We start from the raw sequence: 15,431 nt of genomic DNA, 5'->3' as shown, positions 1-15,431 counted from the left end.
GATTTACATGTGTCTGTCCACTACTCGCTAAGGAGACTGTCATTTGTCCATTGTAAATTCTTATATATTCTTGCCTCCTTTGTCAAAGATTAATGGACCATGGATGTGTGGGTTTATTTCTGGGTTTTGTATCCTGTTGCAGTGTTCAGTGAGGCTATGTTGGAACCTTGAAGGCTTTTGGAGATTTCTGCATACCAGGTAAAATAAGTATCCCATTCTGCTTGTTTAATTTGGGAATCCTTACTTTCAACTGCATTTCTTAAATGAACGATCACATCTAATTCAAATGTTCCCCATAGGGACTTCCCTGGTGGTCCAGTGGTTAAGAATTCACCCACCAATGCAGGAGACGTGAGTTTGATCCTCAGGGCAACTAAGCCTGTGAGCCGCAATTACTGAAGCCCATACACCCTAGAGCCCATGCTCTACAGCAAGCAAAGCTACTGCATTGAGAAGCCCATGCAGAGTAACTAGAGAATAGCCCACAGATAGCACCTCCGTCCATGGGATTTTCCAGGCAAGAGTACTGGAGTGGGGTGCCATTGCCTTCTCCAACAAAGATCCAGAGCAGCCAAAATAAGAATAAATAGATAAATTAATTAATTATTTTTAAAGAAGAAGTTGGGGAGATAGATTATTTTTTAAAATGTTCCCCATAATGACCATTGCAATTCTAGGTTGTTTTTGATAATATTCTGCCATTTTTGTAGATATTTATAGCTTCCAGGATCATATTTTTCAGATATAAAATAAGCAGGTGTGTGAAAAAATGGTACACTTGACTTTTCAGAGTTTAAGGATCCCATTAGCTAAGACTTTGGGTTTCCTGGAGATGGACTAATACCTAAAAGCAATGTGCTGCTGAGTTGGAAATTATGTGGTATTTTACAGTGTATATGGTTGCATGGAAAATTTCTTGAGGTTGGTGAGTGACCTAGTGGGTCAGTCTGACCCACTTCATGACCAACTTATCCTAACACAGAAGTCTATGGGTTTGGGGGCAGGTGTTTTCACAGCTCTTATGTGCTTCACCTGTGCCCACCAATTTTTTCAGCTTTTTGGCCTCCCAGATTCCTGTTAGCTACAGTCTTTATCTACACAAAATAAGGGACTTCCCAGGTGGCTCAGTGGTAAAAGAATCTGCCTGCCAATGCAGGAGATGCAAGAGACATGGGTTTGATCCCCAAGTCAGGAAGATATCCCCTGGAGGAGGAAGTGGCAACCTACTCCAGTGTTCTTGCCTGGAGAATGCCATGGACAGAGGAGCCCGGCGGGCTACGGCCCATAGGATCGCAAACAGTCGGACACAGCTGAGCACACACACTTTACACAAGACAAACACACGTGCACGTTAATATATCAGCAATAACCGAGAGGAGCTACTGTACCCTGGGCTGGGAAAAGGCCCTGTGCACACCAACAGCAGTGAAACCGGGGGATGGGGAAAGGAGTGACCTAGCAAAACCTCAAAGAATGGAGACTGCCGGCTGACTCTAAACAAATGTGGAAGCGCAGACTAAGCTGCCACGTGGAATCTGGAGGCCGAGCCGAGAGTTTTGGTTTCCAAGCAAACAGGGAATTGTGATCCCAACTACCAGCAGCTCCCAGCCTAAGCTAATTAAATTGGGAGCTCAATGCAGAGAGAGAGATGCTCAAAGTCAAGAGGAAACTTACCCTCAGAATTTCTGAGAAAGACAGTGAATTTAAAAGGTTCATAGGGAACCTGTAAGTCTCCTTCAGGCCCACCATTGCTGCCAAATCCATTAAACAACAAAAATTCAATGAAGTGAATTCAAAGATCAAATTGACTTTTTTCAATGATTCATGAATCAGGCAGCATGCCATCTAGCAATAGAGAGGCGCTCACCCAAGCTGAGGAAAGGGATATTTTTTAAAGGCAGAAAGGGGTTAGAAAGAGGAAATTATTAGCAAAGAATGCATTATTTCAGGCAAAGTTGTCTTTCTAGGGGAAATGGAAGGGCCTGTTGGGGAGACCATCTCACCAGGGCTGTCCAGTGAGAAATTCAACCTGGAAATTCCAGGTTGACTGGTTAAAGGTTACATTCCTGGGGGATTGAAACTGCAATTAGATTAAATATTAAATCCCCATTTGGGCATGCTCTCTTCTTTTAACAAGATAATGGGGGATGGAACCAGGGAACTGGTAGATGAAGAGGGTGGGGAGAGGGCAACTGTAAGAAGAACGTGACTAGGTCAGGAGAAATGTTGAATGCTGTGGATGGAGAAACAGAATTAGTGATACGGAAACTCCCGAAACTCCACAAAGCTGCAATTAAAGACCCAGAAAATGCACTTCCCTCCATCACTCTTCCCATTACACCCCAAATTTCCAAGCTCAAGAGCTGCCAATAAAGTGGACAGGATCCCCACTTCCTATGTCAGCCGCTCCAACCGGGACTCCCTTGGACCATATGAAATCAACTGGCATTCTGTTAGTCATGTGATCCCCGGACACAAAGACCCACTTTTTCTAGGGTAGAAAAAGGTCACAGGCGCCCCCTGCTGGTGCAACTCTACTCAGTCTGATGCTGCCAATCTGGACGGCCAGTGATCCATTACAAACGGTGTTCCATCCAGCAGGGTCGCTGCACTGCACAACTCCAAGGGGCAACGTTCATGCCAAGGTCCCCTTGGGCCACTATATGTGGTAGTCAGGACACTTGGCAATGTAAATGGTGGCATGAGGCATCAGGAAGAACACTTACCTGGGAGGCAGGTGACTGGGCTCTCTCACTGTGCTACCTTGGGCTTGATTACTCTATCCATAATGAGAATAATGATGTTTTAGGTGTCGATTGAGAGGAAACACACAATGCAAGGGCAGTGAGTTTATTCAGGGACTTTAAGGACTCGAACCTGGGAGACAGCCTCTCAGATACTTCTAAAGAACTGCTCCAAAGCGAAAGGGGGGGAACCACGAGATAGATATAGATATATATAGATATAGATATAGATATAGATATGAATTTTTAACCTGGGAAATGCATGTAGTCAAGAACACACCTAGGGAATTTCCTGGTGGTCCAGCGGTTGAGGTTTCACCTTCCAATGAAGGGGGTGCAAGTTTTAATCCCTGGTTGAGGAGCTAGGATCCCACATGCCTTGTGGCCAAAAAACCAAAACATAAAAAAGAAACAACAGAAGCAATATTGTAACAAATACAATAAAGTCTTTAAAAAATGGTCCACATTTTTTTAAAAAAAAGCATAGATCTTGGTAAAAGATTACTGTTAATTACGAAAAACAAAGACCTCAAGTTAACGATTTTATTAACAGTGTATTGCTGTGTATGAACATGGGCAAGAATCTTGGGTCACTGAAATTTTTCCTTAGATATGCATCTTAACCATCTTGGAGCTGTATATCCAAAAGTCAGAATGCTTCACTGTTTTTCTCCATCTCAAACTGTCCTCAGACTGAGAGTTTGAGTGCTTAACCCTCGTCTGATTGTGAGAGTGTGAGCACAGAGCCCTCGTTCAAACTCCCCTGCCCCTGTGGGTGGGATACTGATGTTTTCCACGAGAAAGTGCTCTCAGAGCAGAAGATCTTGTAGGACCATCTATTTGATTCCTTATTCCTTCCCTGTATCAACAAAAAGATCAAGAGTCTCACTCGCCCTCCAGTTACACAAAGGGTTAACTCGCAACCCACTGACAGTGGGCCCTGAGGAAAATCTGTGATCCGGTCATGGACAGTCTTCTGATTGGTTGGTGGTGAGGCAACCAGGAGTCAACAACATCAACCTTCTGGTTCCCATCCGCCTGGGGTCTATGAGTTCATGCGAATCGTACAGTTAACTTCTTTCAGCTGGTTGAGGTTCAGTGTCTCCAAAACAGCCCAAAGACTTGGCTCAGAAGAGTATCTAAAGCCCTCGAGGAGGAACTAAAGGTCCTTGGCTTTGTTTAATGGCTGAACTATTATTATTTTTGCCTTGCTTGGCTGCTGTCCTTTCTTTCTGCGTTTTCTCACTTCTCTGAGTAAAATAATTCTTTGATGGGTTTTTCTACAGAACAAAAGGCAAGCAGAAGACCTGAGGTGAGGGGTCTATAGTGGGAAGGCCCCATAGGGTCCTGCTTTGGTTACACACATCCCCCCACCAGGGACCAGGAATGCTATCAGATGGTTTCTCTGGGAAGCAAATTCTTAGGGGTGAACACACGTCACTGCTGCAGCTGGTCATGAAGTTGTATATGATACTATGTAATTGCATATATATCATATGTGTATATGACACTATGATACTAATAACAAGAAATATATGTTCCTGGCACTGAGCTCCTAAAACCCTTGGGATTTCTGGTCATGAGAGCTATTATGAGCTCTTACGCTAATGAGGTTAAGATCCTTAGGATGGAGGCTCTCTGTCCTTGCTCGATCCACAGGTGCTTTTTCCATCTCAGGATGGATGGGGGGCTGCTGCTGGGCCCACCTGGAGTTATAACTTGGGTTTGACTGAACTCAGCTCATGATGAGCAGTTCTGGCTGTAAGTTCACTTGAATTTATCTGGCCAGGCTCTCTGTCTCTGCAGTTGCCAGTAACACACTGGGAACTTTTTTTTTTTTCAGAGGATGTAAACTCTCCTCTTTAGATGGCATGGCCTTGGTCCAAAAGCCCAGGTGTCTGTTTTGTGATTCTCTGACAGTCTTGGACTCTATGGGGCGCAGTCAGTTTCTTCCCCCACTGCTGCTGCTCTTTGGTTGCTAAGTTGTGTCTGACTCTTTACCACCTCATGGACAGTAGCCTGCCAGGCTCCTCCATCCATGGGATATTCCAAGCCAGAATATTGGAGCGGGTAGCCATTTCCTTGTCTGGGGGATCTTCCTGACCCAGGGATCAAACCTGAGTCTCCTGCTTGGCAGGTAGACGCTGAGCCATCTGGGAAGCCCTTTCCCCACTCCATTTTCCTCTAATATCCGGGTCTGGCTGTTTGAATGGCACAAGCCACAGGATCACTTGCCCCACATCGAGACCTGCTAGAACCCGCTGGTGCTCCGTGCCTGTCACAACTGGAAGCCTTTGTCCACGTAGTCAGAGCAGTCTCCCCATGCACAGAGAAGCTGACCCCCAGGCGCCGTGCCTCATTTTTCAACAATGGGAGGCAAAGGAGGCTATCGTTATTTCTCTTAGTTCAGAGGGGATATCCCAGTGTGCCCCCAGACTCATCCTGTGAGGTGTTCTGGAGCAGGGATGCTTTAGAATTATTCCAAATAAAGAAAAGGGAATAGGCCTTTATCTGTCTGTATCACCCATCACTGGATGTGGGGACTACTCCCAGAAAAGAGGAGGTGACTTTGAGGAAGGCCTGTCCCTACAGCCAAAGACAATTCCTAGAGAGGCACTTAGCGCAGACCTGTTGGTCATCAATGCTGCTGAAGTTGGGGGAATGATCACCCAGGTCCTGATGAGAGGAGAGGGCTCTAGGCAGAGCAGCATGGCAGCTGCTATAAAGAAGCAGGCCTGGGCCTGAGGCATGTCTGAGCTCTGGCTGGGCTGGTTCTTCAGCTAGTCTGGAAGGCAACTTTGGAAATTTACATTTCCTCCCTGCACTTTAGTGTACCCAATCATAAAATGGATGCTTGAACTAAATCTATGACTTCTCATTGACTGTGCATTAGAATTGCCATGGACATAAAGGCACAGGTACTTTTTTCAAATTTATTTTATTGAAGTATAGTTGATTTACAATATTGTGTTAATTTCTGCTGTTGTGATTCAGTTATATACATATATATACATGCAAGTTATATACATGCAAGGTGATTCAGTTATATACATATATATTATACACACACACACATATATATATTAGTTGCTAAATCTTGTCTTTTGCAACACCACAGACTGTACCCTGCCAGGCTCCCCTGTCCATGGAATTTTCCAGGCAAGAATATTGGAGTGGGTTGGCATTTCCTTCTTCAAGAGATCTTCCTAACTGAGGGCTTGAATCTGTGTCTCCTGCATTGGCAGATGGATTCTTTACCACTGAGCCACCAGGGAAGATATATGTGTATATGTATATATGTGTGTGTGTATATATATGTATATGAAGTGAAATTTGCTCAGTCGTATCCAACTCTTTGTGACCCCATGGACTATACAGTCCATGGAATTCTCCAGGCCAGAATACTGGATTGGGTAGCCTTTCCTTTCTCCAGGAGATCTTCCCAACCCAGGGATCTAACCCAGGTCCCTGCATTGCAGATGTATTCTTTACCAGATGAGCCACAGGGAAGATATATATATATATATATATATATATATATATATATATATATATATGCATTCTAGCAGATGCAAACTATTATTATAGAATGGATAAATAATAAGGTCTTACCATATAGCACAGTGATCTATATTCAGTATCCTGTGATAAACCATAATGGAAAAGAATGTAATAAAGAATGCATATTGCATCTGCTAATCCTCCACCCCCAATGCTTTCCTCCTTCACTTACCCTCCTCCTTTGCAACCACAAGCCTGTTCTCTATGTCTAAAAGCACAGGTTCTAAGTCATCTTTCCCAAAGACTCTGTCTAATGTATTAGAGTGGAAGATCTTATTCTACCTACTAGACTCGCTTCAGCTCTGGCTTGCCTGAACTTGTTGTGCATTCTCCGGAAAATCATTTAATCTCCCAGGTAAACTGGGGATCAAGAGGCCTGCTACTAGAGGATGACATGAAATAATGGACAAATAGCACTAAAAAAAAGGTGTGTGTGCGAACATGTTTCCAGCACAGTTCAAGGGCATGTCTGAACAGAGAGGCAGCTCTCCCTTTTCTGGGCTTTGTCCTGTATGAGGAAGGCTTTTGGCTTCTCTAAGCCTCACTTCTTGTATCTTTATAATGAGCATCACAAAAGCACTCATCTCAGATGTTGGCCAGGAGGATTAAATTAGATAACATGCATAAACTCTATAGTCCTTGGCATGGAGAACAAATTCAATAAAAGCAGCCATCATTATTGCATTTTTATTGTGTCAGCTGCAATGCTGAGCTTTACACGAAAATGAGTTTATAGACTCTTTCAAGAAGTTCCAAGAAACTTTGGGAAAGGCTGATCCCAAACCTCAGCTGGTTCTCTTTTGTAGAAGGGAAAATTGCGCTTGAGAGAGTATAATGTACAGTAACTGCCCTAGATATGAACCTTCAAGTTGCAACCTTTCATAGATGCAAATGTGTATTTCATCAACGTCAGGCCTGAGTGAAGTTCCAGCTAGCCCTCTGCTCCATCTCCTGTTGCTGATGATCCTTCAGCTTTACCATCTCCCATCCCCTCTCCCTAGATCCTGGGACGCATCGGCCTCTAATACCCTGCATGGCCTGATGGACTTTGTGGCTCTCCAAGAAAGGGGAGGGTAGAAGAAAATGAATTCTCGGGTCCTGTTTACTTCCTCTTCAGATGAATTCTGAGTCTGAGCTATAAAACAAATCTGGGAATCTGGATTCCCAGGTTGCACTTCTACCTGATCATTCACCTGATATCCTTTTAGGGACCAGGTAAAAAGCCAGGACATCTGTTTCCATAGCAAGGGACTTATATCCTGCCCCCATCAGAGTTATTCCTCATCACAGACTCCCCTGGCTACAGTCATGGGGTCACAAAGAGTTGGATATGGCTGAGCAACTGACACTCCCTGTGCAGGGGGTGAAGTTTCTATTCCCTGGTTGGGGAGCTAGGATCCCATATGCCTCCTGGCCAAAACACCAAAACATAAAACAGAAGCAATATTGTAACAAATGCAATAAAGACTTTAAAAATGGTCCACATCAAAAAAAGAAAGAAAAGAAAATAGGGACTTCCCTGGTGGTCCAGTGGCTAAGACTGAACTCAAAGTGCAGGGGGCCTGGGTTCAATCCCTGGTCAGGGAACCCGATCTCACATACCCCAACTAAAGATCTTGCTCATTGCAACCAAGATCCAGTGCAGCCTATAAATAAATAAACATTAAAAAAAAAATGGAAATAGCAGCCTTGTGTCACCGAATGCTCACCAGCTATGACACCAGTATCACTCAGAACCGTTGTCCCTAGAATACATTGGTCACATTCTCTGAAGCCTGGAGCATGGAAAACATCTGATCCTGTCCATGATATCTGGGACCTTGCCCTTCTCTCTGGCATTCCTCTTGTTTCTTTTCCCATAACATAGGCTTTCTGAAAAAAAAACCATCCCCTTTGCCACATGTCTCGATTTGGAACCTAGAGTCAATTTGGGGGAGAAATTAGGAGAATTCCATTGTCTTTCACTTTGAGTCTCTTCCCAGAGACACTCCCGGCCATATTCTCTCTGAAGTCCCCCCAAACTAAGGATTATTAAACTTATTGAGAACTTACCACGTGCCAGTAGCCACTGTTCAAAACCCTTTCTGTACGCCAGTGCATTTAACCCTCACAAAGTTGTATTAGCCCCATTTCCACAAGTCAGAAGCTGAGATCTAGCTTCTAACTCCTCACTCTTTTCTACATCTCATGTGGATGTGCACAGGGCTTTGGTCTAGTGAACATTTTCCCTGGTCCCAGGACAGGGGCACTCAGGCCTAGACTTTGAGGAAGTTTCTAGAGGGAGGGGAATGCATCAGGTGAAGGTCACAGCTCTTGACCTATTGATCTGACCTCCACAAGAGGTGTTCAGTCTCCTCCAGACAGGGTCTCTGGCTGTCCTCCACATTCATGGGTTATCTATAGATCTGGACAAATGTCCATGAAATACTTCCAAGCCAGTATTGGTGGCTCAGAGGTAAAGAATCCACCTGTCAATGCAGGAGACTTGGGTGGGATCCCTGGGTTGGGAAGATCCCCTGAAGCAGGAAGTGGCAACCCACTCCAGTATTCTTGCCTGGTAAATCCCACGGACAGAGAAGCCTGGTGGGCTACAGTCCACAGGATGCCAAAAGAGTCGGACATGACTTAGTGACTAAACAACCTAACAGTATTGGGTGCAGCAATTTTCTCTGACGCCAGGCATACACGATTCCCTGCCTCTGCACCAACTGTCCACTAGAGGGAGCCAATCCCCAGCAAGTAGAAACCACGTGTGGGCTGTGTTCACACAGGTTCTTGAAGTGTGTATTGAGGGGAGGGAGGCGGGGATGACTGGATCAGGGCATCTCACTCTGAGCACTCTGGAAGCCTGGGTGTGAGGGACAGGGCCTCCAGCTTCTGCCTCACAGACCACTCCACTTGCCCTGGTCGGTCATGGGATTCTGCCCATGATCTCACTTGGAGAAAAACTCAGACAACCAAGCTGAGGTCTGAAAACCACAGCACTCCAACATCTGTGTCTGCCATCCAGCTCTCATCGCCTCTGATGCTAAGATTCAAGAGCTTGATAACCAGGATTCCTGAAGTCCTTCATTCAGCCCAACAGGAGGAACTTTGGATCTGCTTATCTCTCTTATGACCAGTTTCATTTCTTCAACTCCTTTAACTGCAAAAAGATTTTCAGTGAAAAGAAAGTGGAGCCCCTAAGATGACCCTGTTCAGAACCTTTTCTGTTGTTAGTCTGGGCATGACTACACCTCCTCTTCCTATCTCAGCCCTGTTAGTCTTGGTGCCGGATGGAAGACATGTCCAGTCCTGACCCACTGGTTCCCCTTCTTTCTTCCAGGAAACCTCCCCAGGACTCCACTGTTGACTCTGCAGGTTTCAGGTCTCATTTCATCATTCCTTGACTATGACCCTGCCAAAGGAAAGGTTTCTTTCCTGTTTTTCCTTACTCTCTTCCTCTTATAAAATAATGAATTACAATTGTAAAAAAGCAATTGTGCCAGAATGGCCAGAGGAGCAGAGAAGCTGAGATAAACCCAGAAGAATCCATGGTTTTAGGAAGGTGGGGGCCAGGCCACTAATGAATGGCCTTTTGACTTAGCTGCTTTCCACGGCAAGGTTTGGAACAGACAGGGCCATTCCAGCACTGGGGTTCCAGTCCCCACAGCAGCTTGCTGAGACTCCAGGACTCCAGTCATCTGTCCAGCACCAGCCCATAGCCATTTCCTTCCTCATCTGCTCACCCCTTTCTCCCACGCAGTGAAACCTACCTAGCCCTTCCTGATCTGTTGCAATGACTTTCTCCTGCCTCTAGTCACTTCCTGGTGGCTCGGATGAATCTGCCTGCAATGTGGGAGACTTGGGTTCGATCCCTGGGTTGGGAAGATTCCCCTGGAGAAGAGCATGGCAACCCACTCCAGTATACTTGCCTGGAGAATTCCATGGACAGAGGAGCCTGGCAGGCTACAGTCTGTGGGGTCCCAAAGAGTCAGACATAACTGAGCTGCCAGCACTTCCATTTTATTCACTAGTCACTCCCCTCCATCTGTGCTCAGTCCCAGAGAAATACTGATCTTATGTGAACTGAGACCTCAGAGGAAGGCTGGTGACAAGAGATTTTATAGTTAAGTGACACTTTTCAGTGAAGAAGAGACATAAAGAGGACCTGCCTTAAAGGGTGGGGTGAAGATGCAGACATAGAGAACAGACTCTGGCCACAGTGGGAAAGGAGAGGGTGGGATGGACTGAGAGAGCAGCGCAGAAGTATACACATTAGCACATTAGTATATGTGAAACAGATAGCCAGTGGGAAAGTGCTATGTGACACAGAAGCAACCCAGGGCTCTGTGACAGCCTAGAGGGATGGGATGAGGAGCTAGATGGGAGGGGGATTCAGGAGGGAAGGGACATATGTACACCTGTGGCTGATTCCTGTTGATGTATGGCAAAAGCCAACACAATATTGTAAAGTAGTTATCCTCCAATTAAAAAAAAAAAAAAATGAGTAAAAAAAAAAAAGGTGGGGTGAGATTAGAGGACAGGGTTCTACAGAATTCGTTCCGAATGGGCAGAAGAGCAGGCAAAAAGCAGGAATCTCAGTTTGCCGGAATTTGCTCCAGGAAAAGGAGGAAAATTTAGCAATTTTAGAATTTCTAAATGAGCTTGGAGTCATGTTTTCGAGCAGCAGTCCCCAGTCATTTTGGCACCAGGGACCGGTTTAATGGAGGACAGTTCTTCCACAAACCAGGCGCCTGGGATGGTTTCGGGATTATTCAAGCACGTTAGACGTATTGTTTTCTATTATCGTTACATCAGCTCCACCTCAGATCATCAGGCCTTAGCTCTCAGGGGTGGGGGACCCCTGCTTTAGAGGATCTTGAATGTCACGGTGGACAGTTTGCATTCAATTCTGAAAGTGATAAGGAGATATGGAGGATGTTTGGCCAGGAGGGAAGCCCCAGTGCCATAATCAGAAGTGAGCTCGTGGAGGAGAGAGCTTCGGCCGGTTAGGGTGTGGAAAGGATGATCTGAGAGCCAGTCTCTGCAATGATCCAGGCAAGAAGTGATGGTGAGGTAGAGGAGATATGCCAGCCTGTAGGGGATTTCCGGACAATCTCCAGTCGTGAGGACAGAGAGAAGAATCAGTGATGTAGAGTCTAGAGCCAGCTCCCCCGACACCAGCTGGCATTTACGAGCATGTCAGCCCTTTGCCCCAAATTTTCTTCCCTTTGTCACTATCCCCTGGAGTCCAGCAGCAAAGGTTTAGGAACGAGCACTTAAAGGGACAGGGTCTCCTCTTTCTGAATGGTCCCCTAAGATCCCTCTGCAGTCTATGAGCTTGGTCTGCTCTTCTTTGAAAAATGGAACCCAGACTTGTATGGAAACTAGCCTCCCCATCAAAGTTTAGGATCAACTAGAGGGCGCCCACCTGCCAGTCTGGGGAGAGAGCACTGCGGTAGGTAACAGTCTACTCGGGAGCACGAGGAGCTGCAAATGTCCAGGCCTGGGAGGCAGGAGGTGGTGGTGCTGATCACAAGAGCAGCATTGACTGCCTGTGCACTTAGGCACATCAGCTTCTCTTTCTGGGCCTCCGCTTCCCTCTCCATTCAGTGCAGATGATACTGTACCACAGGTAGGAAGTAGGCAGAGTCTGGTAAGGGACATCTCTGTTTCCCTCAGTCCGAGGAGTCGTGTCTTGGGAGGAGCTGGAAGGCACCAGGTTTCAAATCTGCACTCAGGGCTCATCAGGGGCCTGGGTTACTATAAACCCACACCTGGCTCAGTTATTGCCTGCCTAGACACAGACGTGTTTCACCAAAGCCTCCAAGAAGGCCCCCAAATTCTGGGAGCAATTAGCATCTTCTTTCATCCTCAGGCTGGGTCCAGTAGTCCTGTGCGTCTCTTCCACTACCAAGATCCCATCCCAAACGGCCACTGAGAGTGACCCATAGGGACTTCCCTGGTGTCCAGTGGTTAAGAATCTGCCTGGCAATGCAGGGGACTTGGGTTCAATCCCTGGTTGGGGAACTAAGTTCCCACATGCCTCAGCACAACTACTGAGCCAGAGTGCCACAGCGAGTGTTCATGTGCTGCAAGGAAAGATTCCCCAAGAGGCAGTGAAGACCCTGTGTGCTGCAGCTAAGACTTGATGCAACCAAATAAGTAAATCTTTTTTTAAAAAAGAGAGTGACCTTTAAACCTGGTGGCTCAGATGGTAAAAGCATCTGCCTACAATGTGGGAGACCCAGGTTCGATCCCTGGGTTGGGAAGATCCCCTGGAGAAGGAAATGGCAACTCACTGCAGTATTCTTGCCTAGAAAATCCCATGGACGGAGGAGCCTGGTAGGCTACAGTCTATGGGGTCACAAAGAGTCAGACACGACTGAACGACTTCGCTTTAAACCTCCAATGGAGTGGAGATGCACACGGTGACTCAGAGTCCAGATGACTAAGATGCTACCATATGGGTCCATACTCAGAAGTCCCTCTGGCGCTGGGCAAGTCTTGGGTAGAAGGTGGGGAATGGTAAGAGGCAGGGAGCAGTGAGTTAGGCTCCGTGTGTACTACCACAGATAGAATCTGCTAGCACTCTGTTCGTAAAGCTATAGCTTTTCATTTTTAAACAGTCCTCGGCCCGTCTGTCCTCCCACTCCTGCCGCTGAACCTGTAAACTCTAAGCCCTGGAGACTCTGGGGCCTCTGATAGAGAAGAGTTCCCATCAGGGACTGGTGACCAAACGGGGATGCATGGACATGCACACATCTTCCTTAGGCTGCGCCTCTGCACGAAATTGTCAACTGAGTCACTGACAAATCATTTTCCTTCCATGAGACCCAGTGTACCCACCCATGAAAGTGCTTCTGCCCTAGATCCATGGCTTCCAAACTGGCTGTGAATGGAAATCAGCAGGATTCCTTCTAAAAACGTGGATTTCCAGAACCTATCCCAAGATGCTGAGTCAGCCTGTTGGCTTCTGGCCGCGTGTCCCTTCTGAGGTTTTGATCAGTTTCCTTAGGGACCTGAGGCCCAGCCGGGAGGCTTGCTGAGGTTCCTTTGGGCTGTTGCTGCTTGGATTCTGCCTTGAATTTGCCCTTGCATGGTAGTCTCGGCAAGGACCTGACTCTCATACATGGCCACTGCTCACCTCCAGGCCTGGCTCATACAGACTAGTCACCTGCTGGAAAGCACTTGATGTCTTTCTCCTAATACCTCTCTCCATTGTTTCTGTGATTCTGTGATCTCTGAATAAATCTGGGGGCAACGCTGTAAAATGTAGCCCAGGCTTGAGATTCCAAGGCTATTTGTCCACCCGACCTTGATGTGTGTCTTGGGAGTCATTTAAGAAGGTGGACACCAGCTTCCACTGTAGCGGCCTCATTTCTTTCCCAGAATTAACTTATCCCTGCCCACTACCAGCTTATTGTCTAGACCACAGCTTTGCCATCTTCCCGCTCCTAAATGACAAGCACTGCTGTTGTTGACTGTGCTTTAGTTAACAGCAAACTAGGATGCCCCCGGGAAAGGAGAGAGAGAGAGGAAAAAGAAAAAAAAAAAAACAACGTATGGATCCTGTCCTAGGGAGGGCAGTCTGGCAGCTGGCCAAAACAGCTGCAGAACTTGAGCCGTCTTGAGTTTCGTTTTGGCTTTCACACGAAAGTTTCCCAAATCCAGATGGAAACCACAACTAAAGGAGGGAAATTGTGTAATCAATGGAATTTGCTGATGGCAGTCTTTGAACTTCCCATAGAACCTGAGCGAGGGGCCTCTCAGTGTCTGTCCCCACTGGGATCTGTCTCCTATTCCTGTTGGGGGTCCAGAGCCTTCTGCACCTCTGGTTCAAGTGAGGGTCTGAGGAGCCCATTCTCCACTGTTCCCAGGAGACTTTCTATTTCCCCATCTATAGCACAGGTCTTCTGCAAGGTCCATGTCTACTACCTGTTTGCCAAGAAACGTGAAGACAGTTCCAGGAACACTTCGAATGGTCCACATCCTTGGCACCTCCCTCGCACCCTCCAGTCACTGCGTCCCCCTCACGATGAATATTCATAGCTGCTGATTCAGTAAATACTTCATTGATGTTGTTGTTTAGTTGCTAAGTCCTATCCAACTCCTTTGCGACCCGGTGGACTATAGCCCGCCAGGCTCCCCTTTCCATGGGATTTCCTAGACGAGAATACTGGAGTGGGCTGCCATTTCCTTCTCCAAGGGATCTTCCCAACCCAGGGATCGAACCTGCATCTCCTACCTTGACAGGCGGCTTCTTTATCACTGAGCTGCCTGGGAAGCCCCAGGACATACTTACTACATGCTTATGACACACTGTTCTGTGCTCCCCTGTGTCAACTCTTTTTATGCCTTCATTTTACTGGTAGGGAAACTGAGGTGCCGAGATCTGAAATAAGCATCTGGGTAGCCAAATCCTGGCAATCTGACTCCAGAGTTCATGATCTTAAACACTCTCCTGTTTCTGAGATGGAGCTACACAGGAAAGAACACCTCCCAGCTAATTCCTAATGTCCTAAATGTCCAATCTCAGTCCAATTTCAAGATGATCTTGGGAGAATAAAATTGATGGAACATAGGTATCTCCTGGAGAAGGCAGTGGCACCCCACTCCAGTACTCTTGCCTGGAAAATCCCATGGACAGAGGAGCCTGGTAGGCTGCAGTCCACGGGGTCGCTAAGAGTATGACTGAGAGACTTCACTTTCACTTTTCACTTTCATGCATTGGAGAAGGAAATGGCAACCCACTCCAGTGTTCTTGCCTGGAGAATCCCAGGGACAGAGGAGCCTAGTGGGCTGCCGTCTATGGGGTCGCACAGAGTCGGACACGACTGAAGCGACTTAGCAGCAGCAGCAGCAGCAGGTATCTCCTGGTTCAGAAATGCCTGACATGTCACAAAACTGGGGTCCTCCCTAACACTGTGTCCTTGGAGGACATCAGTAAAGAGCCTCATTACTATTTCTCAGAGGCCAGCACAAGACCTTGTTATCCTTACTATCATCCTTTTGGGCTGATGTTTGCACTGAAACTAACTCGCCATCCCTGACCGTGAGCATCCCCGTGTTTCATAGATGAGGCAGGTGGGCTTAATGGCATCCGGTTAGGCCACACAGCTACTTAGCAGGCAAGCTAGGATT

Source organism: Bos indicus x Bos taurus, chromosome 19 (assembly GCF_003369695.1).
Source record: "Bos indicus x Bos taurus breed Angus x Brahman F1 hybrid chromosome 19, Bos_hybrid_MaternalHap_v2.0, whole genome shotgun sequence".
Classification (NCBI taxonomy): domain Eukaryota; kingdom Metazoa; phylum Chordata; class Mammalia; order Artiodactyla; family Bovidae; genus Bos; species Bos indicus x Bos taurus.
Note: the sequence above shows the minus strand (reverse complement) of the source record.